Raw genomic sequence first — 16,370 nt, forward strand, 5'->3', positions numbered from 1 at the left:
TTTTTCATTTCTAATTTTGTTAATTTGGGTACTGTCTCTGGCCCTTGAGTTATTTTGTCTAGAGGTTTATCTATCTTGTTGATTCTTTCAAAGAATCAGTTTTTGCTTTTTGTTGATTCTTTAGGTTGTTTTCTTTGTTTCTATTTGGTTAATTTCTGCCCTGAGTTTGACTGTTCCCTGCCTTCTAGTCCCATTGCATGCATTTGCTTCTTTTTGTTCTAGACCTCCCTCATGAGTGCTGTTAAGTTGTTAGTGTAAGATCTCTCCAGTTTCTTTATCAGGGCACTTAGTGCTGTGAACGTTCCTCTTAGCATTGCTTTCATTGTGTCTCATAAGTTTGGGTATGATGTGTCAATATTTTTATGAAATTCTGGGAAGTCTTTAATTTCTTTCTTTATATCTTCCCTGACCAAGGTATAATTGAGTAAAAAATTGTTCACTTTCCACGTTTGTGAACCTTCTGAAGATTTTGCTGTTTTTGAAGACCAGCCTTAGGCCATGGTGATCTGATAGGATGCATGGTATTTTTTCAATCTTCTTGCATCAGTTGAGTGTGGTTTTGTGACCAACTATATGGTCAATTTTAGAGAAAGTACAATGAGGTGCTGAAAAGAAGTTATATTCTTTTGTTTTAGGGAGAAATGTTCTATAGATATCTGTTAAATCCATTTGGATCATAACCTCTCTAAGTTTCACTGTGTCTCTGTTTAGTTTTTGTTTCAATTGCCTATAAGAGTAGGGTGTTGAAGTCTCCCACTATTATTATGTGGGGTTCAGTGTACATTTTGGCTTTAGTAAAGTTTCTTTTCTGAATGTGGGTGCTCCTGCATTTGGGGAATAGATGTTCATAATTGAGAATTTTTCTTGGTGCATTTTCCCCTTGATGAATATGAAGTTTCCTTCCTCATCATGATTGAAAACTTTTGGTTTAAAGTCTATTTTATTGAATATTAGAATGGCAACTCCTGCTTGTTTCCTTTGACCATTTGCTTAGAAGACATTTTCCCATCCATTTATTCTGAGAGAGTGTCTGTCTTTGTTACTGAGGTGAGTTTCATTTATGCAGCAAAATGCTGGATCTTGTATGCACATCCAGATTGTTAGTTTCTGTTTTTTATATGTGAATTGAGTCCATTAATATTGAGAGATATTGAAGAGAGATGACTGTTGTTTCCTGATTTTTTTTTGTTTGTAGGTGGCTTTATGTGATTGTGGTTCTCTTCTCTTGGCTTTGTTGTGAGATGCTTAATATCTTCTCCTTTCTTTGGTGAAGACACATTCCTTGTTGTAGACTTTTCCTAATAGGAACCTCTGTAGGGCTGGATTGGGAGCTACTGTTTGAATTTAGTTTCATCCTGGAATATTTTGATTTCTCCCTCTATGTTGATTGGGACTTTTGATGAGTTATAGTATCATAGGCTGGCATTTGTGTTCTCTTAGAGTCTGCCCAACCTCTACCAGACTCTTCTGTCTTTCACAGTCTCTGTTGAGAAGTCTGGTATAATATCAAATGAAGCCCACGAATAAGGAAGGAAACGCTCAGTGCAGTAGTATGGGGGGATAGCAGGACAGGGAAGCAGGAGGGAGTTGATTGGAGAACAGGGGGAGGGAAGAGGGCTTATGGGACTTTCAGGAAAGGGGAATCCAGGAAAGGTGAAATCATTTGAAATGTAAATAAAGAATATATTGAATAAAAAAGGAGAGAAGTCTGGTGTAATTCTGATAGGTCAACCTTTCCATGTTACTTGGCCCTTTTTCCTTGCAGCTTTTAATATTCTTTCTTCTGTGCATTTAGTTTAGGTTGGGGAAGTTCTCTTTTATGGATTTTGTTGAAGACATTTTCAGATCCCTTGACCTAAGAATCTTTGTTCTCCTCTATTCCAATTATTCTTAGATTTGATATTTTCATTGTGTCCTGAATTTTCTGAATGCTTTGGGTTAGGAAAATTTTTATGTTTTCAATTTTCTTTAACAGTTGTGTCATTCTCTTCTACAGTATCTTCTACACCTGAGATTTTCTCTTCTATCTCTTATATTCAGTTGATGAAACTTGCATCTATAATTCCTGACCTCTTTTCTAGGTTTTCCATTTCCAGGATTGCCTCCATTTGTGTGTGTGTTTTTTTTTTATTGTTTCTATTTCCACTTTTAGGTCTTGGATCATTTTATTCAGTTTGCTCACCTGTTTACCTGTGTTTTCCTGTATTTATTTCAATGAGTTATTGATAGCCTCCTTAAAGGACTCTATTATCTTCATGAGATAGAATTTTAGGACAGATTCCCGATTTTTCAGGTCTGTTGGTGTATTTGGGGCTTGCTGTGGTGGGAAAATTGGGTTCTGATGATGCTCATGTATATTTGGCTTCTGTTTCTTAAATCTTTTTTTGTTTTGTTTTCATTATTTTTATTTAAATGGAAAATATAGATTGTGCATGGATAAGGGGAGGTGTTGGAAATGGATGGGAGGTAGGGATAGGGACAGGAGGGATCAGGTTGGGAGAGGATGGAGGCAGAGAGTACTAGGAGAGACAGTTGGAATCAGAGGTATCTCTGGGACAAGCTAGAAATCACATTTTCTTTATCCATTCTACTCTTGTGAGACCTTTGGGTTGTTTTGAGCTTCTGGCTATCACAAATCAGGCTACTACGAACACAGTGGAACATGTGCCTTTGTGGCATAGTAGGACATCTTTTAGTATATGCCCAAGAGTGGTATTGCTGAGTCTTCAGGTAGATCTCTTTCCAATATTCTGAGAAACCTTCAGATTGATATTCACAGTGATTGTACCAGTTTGCAATCCTACCAGTAATGGGGGAGTGTTCCTCTTTCTCCACATCCTCACCGACATGTGCTTTCATCTGATCTTAGCCATTCTGGTTGGTGTAACATGGAATCTCAGAGTCATTTTGATTTGTATTTCTCTGATCACTAAGGACTTTGGACATTTCTTTAGGTGCTTCTCAGCCATTCGAGATTTCTCTGTTGTGAATCCTATGTTTAGTTCTATACCCCATTTTTTGATTGGGTTTTTTTCTTGATTTTTTATTATTATTTTCTATATTCTTTGTTTACATTCCAAATGATTTTTCCCTTTCCAGTTTTCCCCCTCCCCATAAGTCCTATAAGCCTCCTTCCCTCTGACCATTCCCCAATCAACCCCCTCCCACTTCTCTGTCCTGGAAATCCCCTACAGTGCTTCATGAAGCCTTTTCAGGATCAGGGCCCTTTCCTTCCTTCTTCTTGGGAATGATTTGATATGTGAGTTGTATCTTGGGTATTCAGAGCTTCTGATCTAATATCCACTTATCAGTGACTGCATTCCATGTATGTTCTTTTGAGAATGAGTTACCTCATTTAGGATGATATTTTTCAGGTCCAACCATTTGCTTAAGAATTTCATGAATTCATTGTTTTTAATTGCTGAGTAGTATTCCATTGTGTAAATATACCAAATTTTCTGTATCCATTCCTCCATTGAGTGACATCTGGGTTCTTTCCAGCTTCTGGTTATTATAAACAAGGCTGCTTCCCTGGTGTTTGTTGGTCTGGGTGACTTTCTGGATTCTGCCTCTTTTGTCCCTGGGTTGCTTCAGGTCTCCTAGTAGGCCTGCAGTCTTGGCTGTAGCAGACCACATGTGGAGTCTTCCAAATGGGGCCCCTCCACAGGGGAAGAGAAGCTGCTGATCTGTTACCCTGTCTGGAATAGCTCTCCTGGGAGGCCTTCAGACTCTTGGTTCTTCAGTGGACTAGTCAAGTTGTTGTCAACTGAGCTGAGTGCAGCTGTTGGGTTCTCAACTGCTCTGAGTGCAGTAGATCCTAAACTGCTCTGAAGGCAGTGGTTCCTCAACTGCTCTGAGTGCTTCAGGTTCTCTAGGGTAGGTTAGGATGTGCTATCTTCATGGGAGTAGACCAGTTAGGAGTCTGCTCCAGCAGAAAGGACCTGGCAGAAGGGGCAAAAGAGGCAGAGGGACAAAGGTGAGTGATATTCAGGAAGGCAGGGATTTTGGTCAGTGATGGGTCCAGAGTCCACCAAGCAGCTCTGGGATTCAGGAGATGGGGCAGGGGAAGGAAGAGTTCTTACCAACTGCTCTGAGTACAGTCGGTCCTTTAGGATGGGTCAGGATATGGTGTCTTCAATGGAGCAGACCAGCTGACCCAGCAGAAAGGACCAGGTAGAAGGGCCCATATAATACAAACAAAATATAAAAAGGGTATCAAGCTGAATGAATATTAAATAACCTGGTTCTATGTGAAACCTATGCAATGCACCATGGGAAGTAAGGAAGTTACATACTACACTATGTACTGGGATTATAATATAATTTACTACACCAAAGGAGTAACTAAAGGCTAAATTTCAGAAATATCAGTTATGTAGACTCTAATCATATGCTATATGTGTTAACTGGAAAGTGTCAGGTATGATAGAAACAATCTTCCTTTAGATAGAGTCTAGATCATACAAATATTTATATCCTTATGTCAAAAGTATGTTTCTTCCCAATTAACTTTTCAAAAATATTTTTATGTTAATTTATTTACATTTTAAATTTTATCCCCTTACCTGGTTTCCCTCTCTCTCAGAAACCCCCTCTCCTATCACTCCAACACTGTTTCTATGAGGGTGTTCCTCTACCTACCCACCCTCTCCCACTTTCCCTCATTTGATTCCCATACACTTTGGCATCTATTAGACCTTCATGGGACCAAGGACCTCTCCTCCCATTGACATCTGATGGGGGTGTCCTCTGCTACATTTGCAGCCAGAGACATATGTACCCCTGGGTTGGTGGCTTAGACCCTGGGAGCTCTGTGGGGGGACTGATTGATTGATATTGTTCTTCCTATGAGGTTGCAAACCCCTTAAGCTCCTTCAGTCCTTTCTCTAACTTCTCTGTTAGGGACTCTACACTCAGCACAATGGTTGGCAGCAAGCTTCTGACTCTGTATTTGTAAGGCTCTGGCAGGGCCTCTCAGTAGACACTATATCAGGCTCCTTTCAGCAACCCTTTCTTAGCATCCACAATAGTGTCTGAGTTTCCTGACTGTATCTGGAATAAAATTCCAGGTGGGACAGTCTCTGGTTGACGTTTCCTTCAGTCTCTGCTCTGTACTTTGTCTCCATATTTGCTCCTCTGAATATTTTTTTCCACTTTCAAAGGAGAGCAAAAACCCTCACACTTTGGTCTTCCTTCATCTTGATCTTCATGTGTTCTATGAATTGTATCTTAGGTATTCAGAGCTCTTGGGCTAATATCCACTTATCAATGAGTACATACCATGTGTGTTCTTTTGTCATTGGGTGGCCTCACTCAGGATGATATTTTCTAGTTCCATACATTTGCCCAAGAATTTTATGAATTCATCATTTTTAATAGCTGAGTAGTACTCCATTGTGTAAATGTACAACATTTTCTATATCCATTCTCCTTTTGAAGGACATCTTAGTTCTTTTGAGATTCTGAATATTATAAATAAGGCTGCTGTAAACATAGTGGAACATGTGTCTTTGTTATATATTGGAGCATCTTTTGGGCATATGTTCAGGAGTAGTATGGCTGGGTCCTCAGGTAGTATTATGTCCAATTTTCTGAGGAACCTCCACACTGATCTCCACAGTGGTTATACCAGCTTGCAATCCCACCAACAGTGGAGGAGTGTTCCTCTTTCTCCATATTCTAGCCAGCATCTTCTGAAACCTGAGATTTTTGATCTTAGCTGTTCTGACTGGTGTGACAGAAAAATCTCAGGGTTGTTTTGATTTGTATTTCCCCGATTACTAAGAATGTTGAATATTTCTTTAGGTGCTTCTCAGCCCTTCATTTTTCCATAGTTAAGAATTCTCTGTTTAGCTCTCTTCCCCAATTTTTAATAAGGTTATTTGGTTCTCTTGAGTCCAGCTTTTTGAGTTCTTTGTATATACTAGAAATTAGCCCTCAATAAGATGTAGGATTGGTAAAGATCTTTTCCCAGTCTGATGGTTGCCATTTTGTCCTGTTGACAGAGTCCTTTGCCTTATTGATGCTTTGCAATTTTATGAGGTCCCATTTGTCGATTCTTGATCTCAGAGCATAAGCCATCGGTGTTCTGTTCAGGAACATTTCTCCTGTGCCCATGGATTTGGGACTTTTCCCCACTTTCTCTTCTATTAGATTCAGTGTATCTGGTTTTATGTTGAGGTGCTTGATCCACTTGGACTTGAGCATTGTACAGGGAGAAAAAAAATGGATCAATTTGTATTCTTCTAAGAGTTGACTACCAGTTGAACCAGCACCCTTGTCAAAGAACAAGTTACCATAGGTATGTGGGTTCATTTCTGGGTCTTCAATTCTATTCCATTGATCCACCTGCCTGTCACAGTACCAATACCATGACGTTTTTTGTTTTTTTTTTAATTGCTCTATAGTGTAGCTAGCAGTCAGGGATGGTGATTTTTCAAGAGGTTCTTTTATTGTTGAGAGTAGTTTTTGCTATGCTGGTTTCTTTTTTCTTATTTCAAACGAATTTGAGAATTGTTCTTTCTAATTCTGTGAAGAATTGAGTTGGAATTTTGATGGTGATTGCATTGAATCTGTAAATTGCTTTAAGCAAGATGACCATTTTCACTGTATTAATACTGCCAATCCATGAGCCTGGGAGATCTCTCCATCTTCTGGGTTCTTCTTCAATTTCTTTCTTCAGAGACTTGAAGCTCTTGTCATGCAGATCTTTCCCTTGTTTGGGTAAAGTCACACCAAGATACTTTATATTGTTTGTGGCTATTTTGAAGGGTGTCACATCTCTAATGTCTTTCTCAGACTGTTTATCCTCTGAGTATAGGAAGGCAACTGCTTTGTTTGAATTAATTTCATATCTGGTTAATTTGCTGAAGTTGTTTATTAGGTTTAGGAGTTCTCTCATGGAATTTTTGGGTTCACTGAAGTGTACTATTATATCATCTGCAAATAGTGATAATTTGACTTCTTCATTTCCAATTTGTAGCCCTTTGACCTCCTTTTGTTGTCTAATTGCTCTAGCTAGAACTTCACGAACTATATTGAATAGGTAGGGAGAGAGGGCAGCATATTCTAGTCCCTGATTTTAGTGAGATTGTGTCAATTTTCTCTCCATTTTGTTTGATGTTGGCTACTGGTTTGCTGTGTTTGGCTTTTCCTCTGTTTAGGCCTTGAATTCCTGATCTTTCCAAGAATTTTAACATGAAGGGATGCTGAATATTTTCAGATGCTTTTCAGCATCTAATGAATGATCCTGTGTTTTTTTTTTCTTTGAGTTGGTTTGTGTAGTAGATTAAATTGATGGATCCATATATTGAGTGGTGGTCTTACCTGTGCGCGAAGGTGTGTCAGCTCTCTGGGAGACCAGCTTTTTCTCCTGGTGATATTTGGGTATGGATCTCTGAGGCAGATGATCAGCTCAGCTGCCACAGACAGAAACTGGAAGCAACAAAAATATGTTTATTTAAATGAAGTAATGAGTACAGATTTCATCTCTATTAGACAGCAAAGATTGTGGAAATTTATTTAATTGTTTGAAATAGGTCTTTGCCACACTTCTAAACCATTCAAAACAATCCATCATGATCTCTCTTACTGCGGATCACAAGACTGGTATCTGGTCTCTTGACCTAAATCTCCCCCTTCAGAATCATTGTTGTCACTTTCCCATTGACAAATACTTTTAAGCATTTTCTCCCAAGCAGATCTACCAATCTAAAGCCTTGGAATGTGTTTTAGTTCTTTACTTTGTCTTTCCTATATGATCCACTTTTTTGATCCCTTCTTATTACAAGTTCTTACCATTAGTCATTCCCCATTAGACTCTTCCAGGGACTCCTACTCATGTTTACTTAACACCTCATATTTTTGCATTTTCATTTCCCCCAGCACTCATCTGCTTTAAACTCTACTTTATATTATTTTCTATAACATTGTTTAATGTTCACCACATTTGTTTGCCAAGTGACTAAGGTGTTTCCAAAAGGTGGCAACTAACTCCTCCTTTGTCTTCCCACAGAACACATAGTCTGCTGCATCCAAGGTACCTTCCAACAAAGCGTGTGACAATGGTGTTCTTATTAGATATATAACAATTCAAAGACTTGAAATTCTAATTAGTCATATTCTGTAGCTTTCTCCAGGGATGTTAAATTGAGAAGATTATGTTTGTGATTGGCCTTATCTCCAAATCTAATAAGAACCTACAGAGATGATCAAAGGTTTAGAATGTATGTGATAAATTATTTTCTATAAAATGTTTTAGTGATGAACATAGTTCATTGTCTTTACTGATCTCTTTTGTGATTGTTTCTCTAAAGGGAAACCCTAGAGATGCATTATTTTCTGAAGTCCTTTCCTCTGAGGGACATTCCAAATTAGGCTTCTATGTTGCATTTCACATTCTGCCTCTAAATAATTATCTCATTCAAGCTTATGTCAGTGACATTTAGAGTGATGAAAGCAAGCTTAATTAACCTCTTTGTGTTCCTCTTTTGATTTTCATTTGGTGTGGCCTGATGATGATATTTAAATTTCCCTTTAGCTTTTGAAATCTTGAGTGTTTTAAATAAACTTATTTCTTCACGTAGAGAGAGAATGATTCCTACAACCCAACATAGTCTTGCTTTAACAGATTAAGCTACCAAGAACTTAAAAACTGAGGAAAATATCACCTGAATAGAACTGATTCCAGTAGATATAAAATTGTTAACCATTCACACATCATCAACCTCTATTCTCCTCTCAGTTTTGGCTTGATTAAAGATCCCCCCTACTGATTTTCTCTCTATTTAACCCACTTAAATTTGCATCGTTTTGTTTTCTTTCATCATCACAGCTTGAGGCTTCCTGCCAGTATGAATTCTAAAGTCTTATAGCCCCTAATTCTCATCTGCTTAAATGTTATAAATGTTGTATAGTTCTTAGCTGCAGGATTCCCTCTGGGCAATTTTAAACTTCACTTGAAGTTGTTGAGTTCCCCCTCCCTGACTAAATTTACTAATTCATGTTTGACTTAATATTCTTTCTGTCTATCCATCTGTCTGCCTGGCTGCTTGCCTGACTATTGCCTATCTATATGAAGAATGTGAACATACAACTCTAGGAACATATAGTCCTAGGTGAGAGGGATTTCTGTTTTCTGTAGATATAGATGTATGCCTTTTGTTGTAATCATGATGCTTAGGGAGTTGAAATAAACATAGCAATGCAATAGTACAAGAATTAACTTTGAATCCTCTCGATATAGTTCATATCCAGGATTCATATTCCTAGCTATGTACCTGGAGTAAATGCTTTACTTCTATTTCACAAGATTATTATGACCATCAAATAATGTGGTAAGCATAAAATAACTAAAATAGTTTCTGGGCTAGAATCAACTTCAATGAAATGTTAGTTGGTATTATTATTGTTGTTGTTAATGTGATCAAAGACATTGTCAGTATGCTACAGGACTTGGGTAGTCATAATTGCACCGATAATGTTATATCGATACAATTTTAAGTACACATATTTAGATAATAAAATGGAACATAATGCAGAATAGCCCTTACATAATAAATGTAACCAGACATCAAACAGAGAACTTGGGGATTTTCTAGGCATTTCAGTATTTATTATCCATTTCTACTTACATATTGAAATTATTTTAGTTTTACATTTTTGTTATTTGGTTCCTTTAAAACTTTTGTATTTCTTACCAAATTCAGAAAGGTATTTTTACAATGTGATGTACAATGTTGAGGTAGTTGATACATTCGGTTCATGTTTCTTAGAAATATTGTCTGTATATTAGTCTGTATATTGTCTGTATATTAGTTCCTAATTAAGAAAATACAAATCTATATGTTCCATGTTCTCTTTTGCTCACTATGAAGAATAAGGATGGGAGATAGAAGGGTTGGAAGATAGAAAATAAGGTTTTGTACTTTGTGAGAGTTTTAGCTTCAATGGGGGCGATCACTGGTGCTGTCATGCATGCCCACAGATGTGCTGGCTCCCATGTTTTATCCTCTAGTTTTAAATCACCTTCCACACTGTGATAGAAATAATTTATATACTACATTAGTTTATCCTGACATATGTATGTATGTATGTATGTATGTATGTATGTATGTATGTATACTGCAATAATTAAAAATATAATGTTTAGAGGCAAACAACCCTACTTGAATGCTTAAGACAGGAATACTGGAGACTCCAACCGATAAGCCCAGCACTTACTGGGAAGAGGCAGATATTCACCACATGTCCCAGATGAACCTGTGCTAGATAGTGAGTTCTAGGCCAAATTTGTGTCACAGATAGTGATCCTTTCTAAGAACCAACAATGGAGAAACTTTTTCATCTTCTAAGTTCTGTGTCTAGATGTTCTGTTACATTTATTCATTAAGAGCTATTCTATAATAATGCACCATTTTACTTATCTAAATATGTCCTTAAAGTTGTGTTCATACATTATTAATATAACAAGTTATTTCTATAAATTCCACTCATTCATCTATGAAATTAAGTTATTAAAGCCAGTTGATTAAATTTATTGTTCAGTGGTGCTAAACATTTTTCGACTCTTTAGGGGATCATCTTTGGTAATCCTTATGGTTGAAAGTTGCTAAACTATATAATGTCAATTCACCTCAACAGTTCTGTGGAATTATGATTCACAGAATTTACCTAAAAAATTTACCTGCTATATAAGTTTAGACGTCCCTGTTTCTTAGGTATCGTCACACTGTCCTAGTCGCTCCTCTATTGTAGAAGGGAGACACCATGACTGAGGCAACTTATAAGAGAAAACAATTACTAGGGGACTTATTTACAGTTTCATATGGCAGGGAGAATAGTGGCAGATAGAAAGACATGGTCTTGGAGAAATGGCTAAGAGATGTTTCACCTCTTAATTTGGAGGCAGCAGAAAGAGAAAGTAACACACAGTGGGCCTATCATGAGCTTTTGGAACCTCAAATTCCACACCCTATGACATACCTTTTCCAACAAGTCCACTGTTAATCTACAAGGCCACCCCCCCTAATCTTTTCTAAAAGTTCCACTAACTGGGGACCAAGCATTGAAACATATGATCCTATGTGGGCAATTCTTATTCCAAATATAACACTGAAATATTAATTTGACCTAATTTTTTATTTTTTATTTTCTATATTCTTTGTTTACCCTTTACCAGTTCCCCCCTCCCCATATATCCCATAAGTGTTCTTCTCTCCACCCATTATCCAATCACCTCCCTCCTTTTTTCTCTGTCCTGGTACTCCCCTACAATGCTAGATCAAGCCTTTCCAGGATCAGGACCCTCTCCTTACTTCTTCATGGGAGTCATTTGTTATGCTAATTGTGCTTTGGGTATTCAGAGCTTCTGGGCTAATTGATATCCACTTATCAGAGATTGCATTCCATGTGTATTCTTTTGTGATTGTGTTACCACACTTCGGATGGTATTTTCCAGTTCCAACCATTTGCCTATAAATTTCATGAATTCATTGTTTTTAATTGCTGAGCAGTATTCTATTGTGTAAATATACCATATTTTCTGTATCCATTCCTCCACTGAGGGACATCTGGGTTCTTTCCAGCTTCTGGCTATTATAAATAAGGCTGCTATGAACATAATGGAGCATGTGTCCTTATTGCATGCTGGGGAATCCTTTGGGTATATGCCCAGGAGAGGTATAGCAGGGTCCAAATTTCTTCAGGTGAAAATTCTTTGTTTAGATCTGTACCCCATTTTTAATAGGGTTATTTGGTTCCTTGGGGTCTAACTTCTTGAGGTTTCTCTGTTTCTAGTATGTATTCATGAACAAGATCCATACAGGCTAGAACTGAGACTGAGGCATTCATATAATACTGTGACGCATTCTGATCCCATATTATGCTTATTGCCATCACATAACATTTCTGTACATCACTGTGTTATTAGCCACACATTGTTTTATTATAACACACATATATGTATATGCATATATATATGTAGTATATATATGTAGTTTAATACTATATACAGATAGGTAGATAGATAGATACATACATACATACATACATACATAATTTTTAAAAATTTACATGTGTAGGGTTGGAGATACATCTCATCAAATACTTGATTGCAAGTATTTGCTCTTCTTGCCAAGGGTTACAGTTCAGTTTCTGGCACTAGTGTGTTCTCACAACCACCCATATTTTGCAATACATACATTCAGGTGAACATTAATATATACAAAATAAAATAAACAAATATAAAATGTAAAAAATAAAATCCACATGGTTGGAATAAATGAGGAAGAATATAGATTTTTCTCCCCAGAGTTGACTAATTTCAGAATACATATTCTAGTATGTACTCTAGCTTAACTATATCATTCATTTTCTATGTAATTTTGAAGGAGATAGCTGGCCTACAATTTTTCTAATACTGTTTTCTACTTAGAATACAACTCCCCAGGCTATCAACTTTATCAATATATATTAAATATCTCCCCAAGGAGTCCCTTAAAATATTTTATTGCTTTGTAATATAATAGGAAGTGATCATATTTTCACCACAAGGTAGTTTACATTAGACATCACTCTTTCTTGTTCCCCTGGGTACTGTTAAATTTACTGTTATAACAGCTAGACTATTCGTTGAAAGTCAAATCTAAAGTTACACTCTCTTTGTTTCCATGAGTACATGTGATCATCTGATACCACACAGATATAAAAACCTGGGCCTAGAGAACACATTGCTGAAATTTGGGAGACTAGATCATTAACCTATGGAGACTGGGAAGTTATTCCTCTATGAAAAAAAGCAAAAGCTAGAAAGCAAACTGTTAGGAAAGTACTAGAATGGCAGGAACATTTAGTTGATAAAGTAAATAATAGCTTCCACATGAACAAGTAATTACAACATCCATATCTGACTCTGCTTGGTTGTGAAATATTACAACTCCAGATTTTCATCATGTTTTCTGAAATTTGATACTGTATAACACAGGACTATTTGACTTGAATGTGAAATATTTCCTAAAAAGTTCTTTATTTGAATTTGTGATCTCTAAATGGTGATGCTGTTTTGACAGCTTGTAGAAGATTAAGAAATTGGAGCCTTACTTGAATCAGTTGGTCACAGGGTGGGCACCTGAGATTATGCACCCCAGCATTGCTTCCTATCCATTCATTCATATACTGTGGATGCAAAGAGACCAGTTGCATCACATTCTACCTGCCATGGATTTCTGACCATAATAGACTGAATTCCTTCTTAAACTGTGAGCCAATATAAGCTTCCTCCTTTGTTACTTTTGGTCTGTGATCACAGTAATGAGAAAAGTAACAGACCAAAGACATTTTAACATCATAAAAAATGATAGATAGATGTTTAGTTCTCTGGCAGTTGACTTCTGCCAGACTGTTCCGTGGCTTAATTGGAAAAGTTATTGCATTCCATATTATGCCTTTGGAAATCGTGACACTTGGATTTTTCTCTTGATTGGTTCTGTGGCAGCTCTCCAGACCTGCTGATTCTGAGACCTCTGCTCCTTATCCTTAGGTCCTAATTCTAAATTGCTTTTACTTACTGTTTAACACTTTGCAGCTTTGTAGGCTGATCAGTTGTTTACGGAAGTATTTCTGCTTTTCTGCTGTAAACATCTCATATGATGCTTAAGATTTCTTCCATGGTCACCTTTAGAAAATCTGCTTATTGGACTATTGCAGGTATATCATAGACTTACCTGGTATCTGTTTTGTTTACAAATTCTTTAGCATAATCCTGTAGATCAGCTCCTACTCATATTTGTCCTTTGTAGAATCACTCTTTATTAAAATGACTTAGGAAACTAGTTCAAATCCACAACAATACAACTAAGTAGAGATCATCATTTTGGTTAGTCAATGATAACTAATTATGTTTGAGAACTTAGATACCTTTAGGACAAAGGAAGTCATGAAATTTTGGTAGAAATGCATTTTATTTTTCTCCTAGAAACAATAATTAAGGTTATTATTCACCAGTATTCTGTTCTGGCTGATGGATGGATTATACTCTCATGCTCTCAAGTTAGTCATCTCGAAGTGATGGCTGATTAAATTGCTCCAGGAGTCACTGAGAGAAGGTAGACCAAGGAGATTCTGCAAGGTGTTATTTGGTAAAAGGAAAGACATGATTTTTTAGTAAAATACAGGATGGTCTGTATCCTGGCAAGATGATGACTTAACATCTTTGTTATGTTTTCATTGTTATAATGCAATTTAAGAATAATGAAGCATAATTTTCTACATTAGTTACCAGACAACAGGAGGGAGATGCTTGGGGACAAACATCTTGAATGATTTGAATGATTTATACTTCTGAGTAAATGATTTGTACTTCTGTGTAATGTGTTTCCTATCATAACCCTTTTTAGTATACACAGTAAGTGTGTCTGGTGTGATTTTTCTTAATACTGAGTAAAAAAATAATCTACCATCTACTTTGTTTTCAATAATACATATTCTTTTGCAATACAGTTGCTTAGGTGAAATAATTTTAGGGATGATTTAATAAAAAATAGTTAGCCAGAGACAAGTGATGTAGCTCAGTAGTTAAAAATACTAATTACGATTTTCGAGAGGCGGCGGCGGCGGCGGCAGCAGCGGCAGCAGTGGCTGCTCCAGCTGAAGGGCCATCAGCAGTGGAACCAAGGCGTCACAGGGACCAGTTAGGCCCTGCGCCCACGACCACTGACCTTCGCTGACCAGCCGGACAGCAAGCAGCTGCAGTTGTGCGGCGCCTTTCCTGCACGGAGGCCACTTCAGAACTCGGCCTCCCACCAGTCAGGAGAGGAGGATCCATCTTGGTTCCGTACTCCAGGAATCGGACAGACTGAGGTACACAAACATAATCCGAGGCCAACACCGCGGTGGTCTGAGCCCGACGGGCGTTGGCCTGCACCCAGGCCCTGGGCGGGTCGGGGGGCCATCGGGGTGCCAACCCAACCAGGAGGTTTTTTGCCCAGGCCTGCGAGCGCGCCGCCGCCATTTTGCCTGCAGGACGACAGAGAGCTCAGGCGGGCAGACCTGTAACAGGCATAGCCTAAGGCTAACAAAGCGGGGGTCCAGGCCCCAAAAGGCACAGGACTGACCCCAAGAACTGGGCGGCTTGGTGGGCCATCTGTGAGTCAACCCGCCCAGGTGATTGTTAGCAAAGCAGACTCTCCCGGCGCTTTCAGGGAGCGCGGGCGCACACGCCCGCCATCCTAGTCACCTGGCAAACCCAATTAACAGTCAAAGCCGTAGGGGAACTTTGCTCGGACCTTGGCCTCCCAGGCTTTTGCCTGGACTCAGGGACTGGGCGGCCAGGCTAACCTTGTGTGCGATAGCCTGGTTGGCAGATCGGCTGCCCAGCGGAGTGAGCGGAGTGAGCGGAACTCAGGGGAGGTCACAGTAGCATACACCGTCGGCACTCCCTGGGAGTGCACACGGGCTCCATCTGCTCCACAGACACAATCTGGGGCAAGGCCTCAGGCAGAAGGCCTTAGCTCTACTCTCTCCACTTCCGGATCCAGATCAGTCTGGGCGGCAGCATTACATCTCCAAGTCCTGCAAGTGGCTAGCTGGGCTTCCGGGCGGCCAGCTGGGAGAAGTCAGTGTGCTCCAGTGAATCCAGCGGGCCCCAGCGGGAGCCTTCGGGTGCCTGCTTTGGGATCTGAACAGCCTGGGCAGCAGCACACTGTCTACAAGCAGTGCAGGAGGTAAGCTGTGCACCAGAGGCCAACTGGGAAGGGGCAGCTTGCACTGGTGAGTCCAGCACTGACAAGATAAACTAACACCAGTGAGATCTAGATGGCAAAAGGCAAACGCAGGAACGTCACTAACAGAAATCAAGGCAATATGGCAACATCTGAACCCAATTCTCCTCTACCAACATGTCCTGGATACCCCATCACACCAGTAAAACAAGATTTGGATTTAAAATCACTGGTCATGATGCTGGTACAGGAACACATGAAGGTCATACGTAAAGAAATTCAGGAGACAATGGATCAAAAGGTAGAAGCCCTTGCAAGGGAAACACAAAAATCATTGAAAGAAATCCAGGAGAATACAAAAGCCAACAAGGAGGAAATGCAAAAAACACTTAAAGAAATACAGGAGAACTTTGCTCAACAGGCTGAGGTCATGAAAGACGAAACACAAAAATCTCTTAAAGAAATACAGGAGAACTTTGGTCAACAGGCTGAGCTCATGTATGAGAAAACACAAAAATCTCTTAAAGAATTACAGGAAAACACAAACATGCAAGTGAAGGAGCTAAGCAAAACCATCCAGGATCTAAAATCAGAAGTAGAAACAACTAAGAAAACTCAAAGGGAGACAACTTTGGAGATAGAAAGCCTTGGGAA

This window comes from Apodemus sylvaticus, chromosome 23 (assembly GCF_947179515.1).
Source record: "Apodemus sylvaticus chromosome 23, mApoSyl1.1, whole genome shotgun sequence".
Lineage (NCBI taxonomy): Eukaryota > Metazoa > Chordata > Mammalia > Rodentia > Muridae > Apodemus > Apodemus sylvaticus.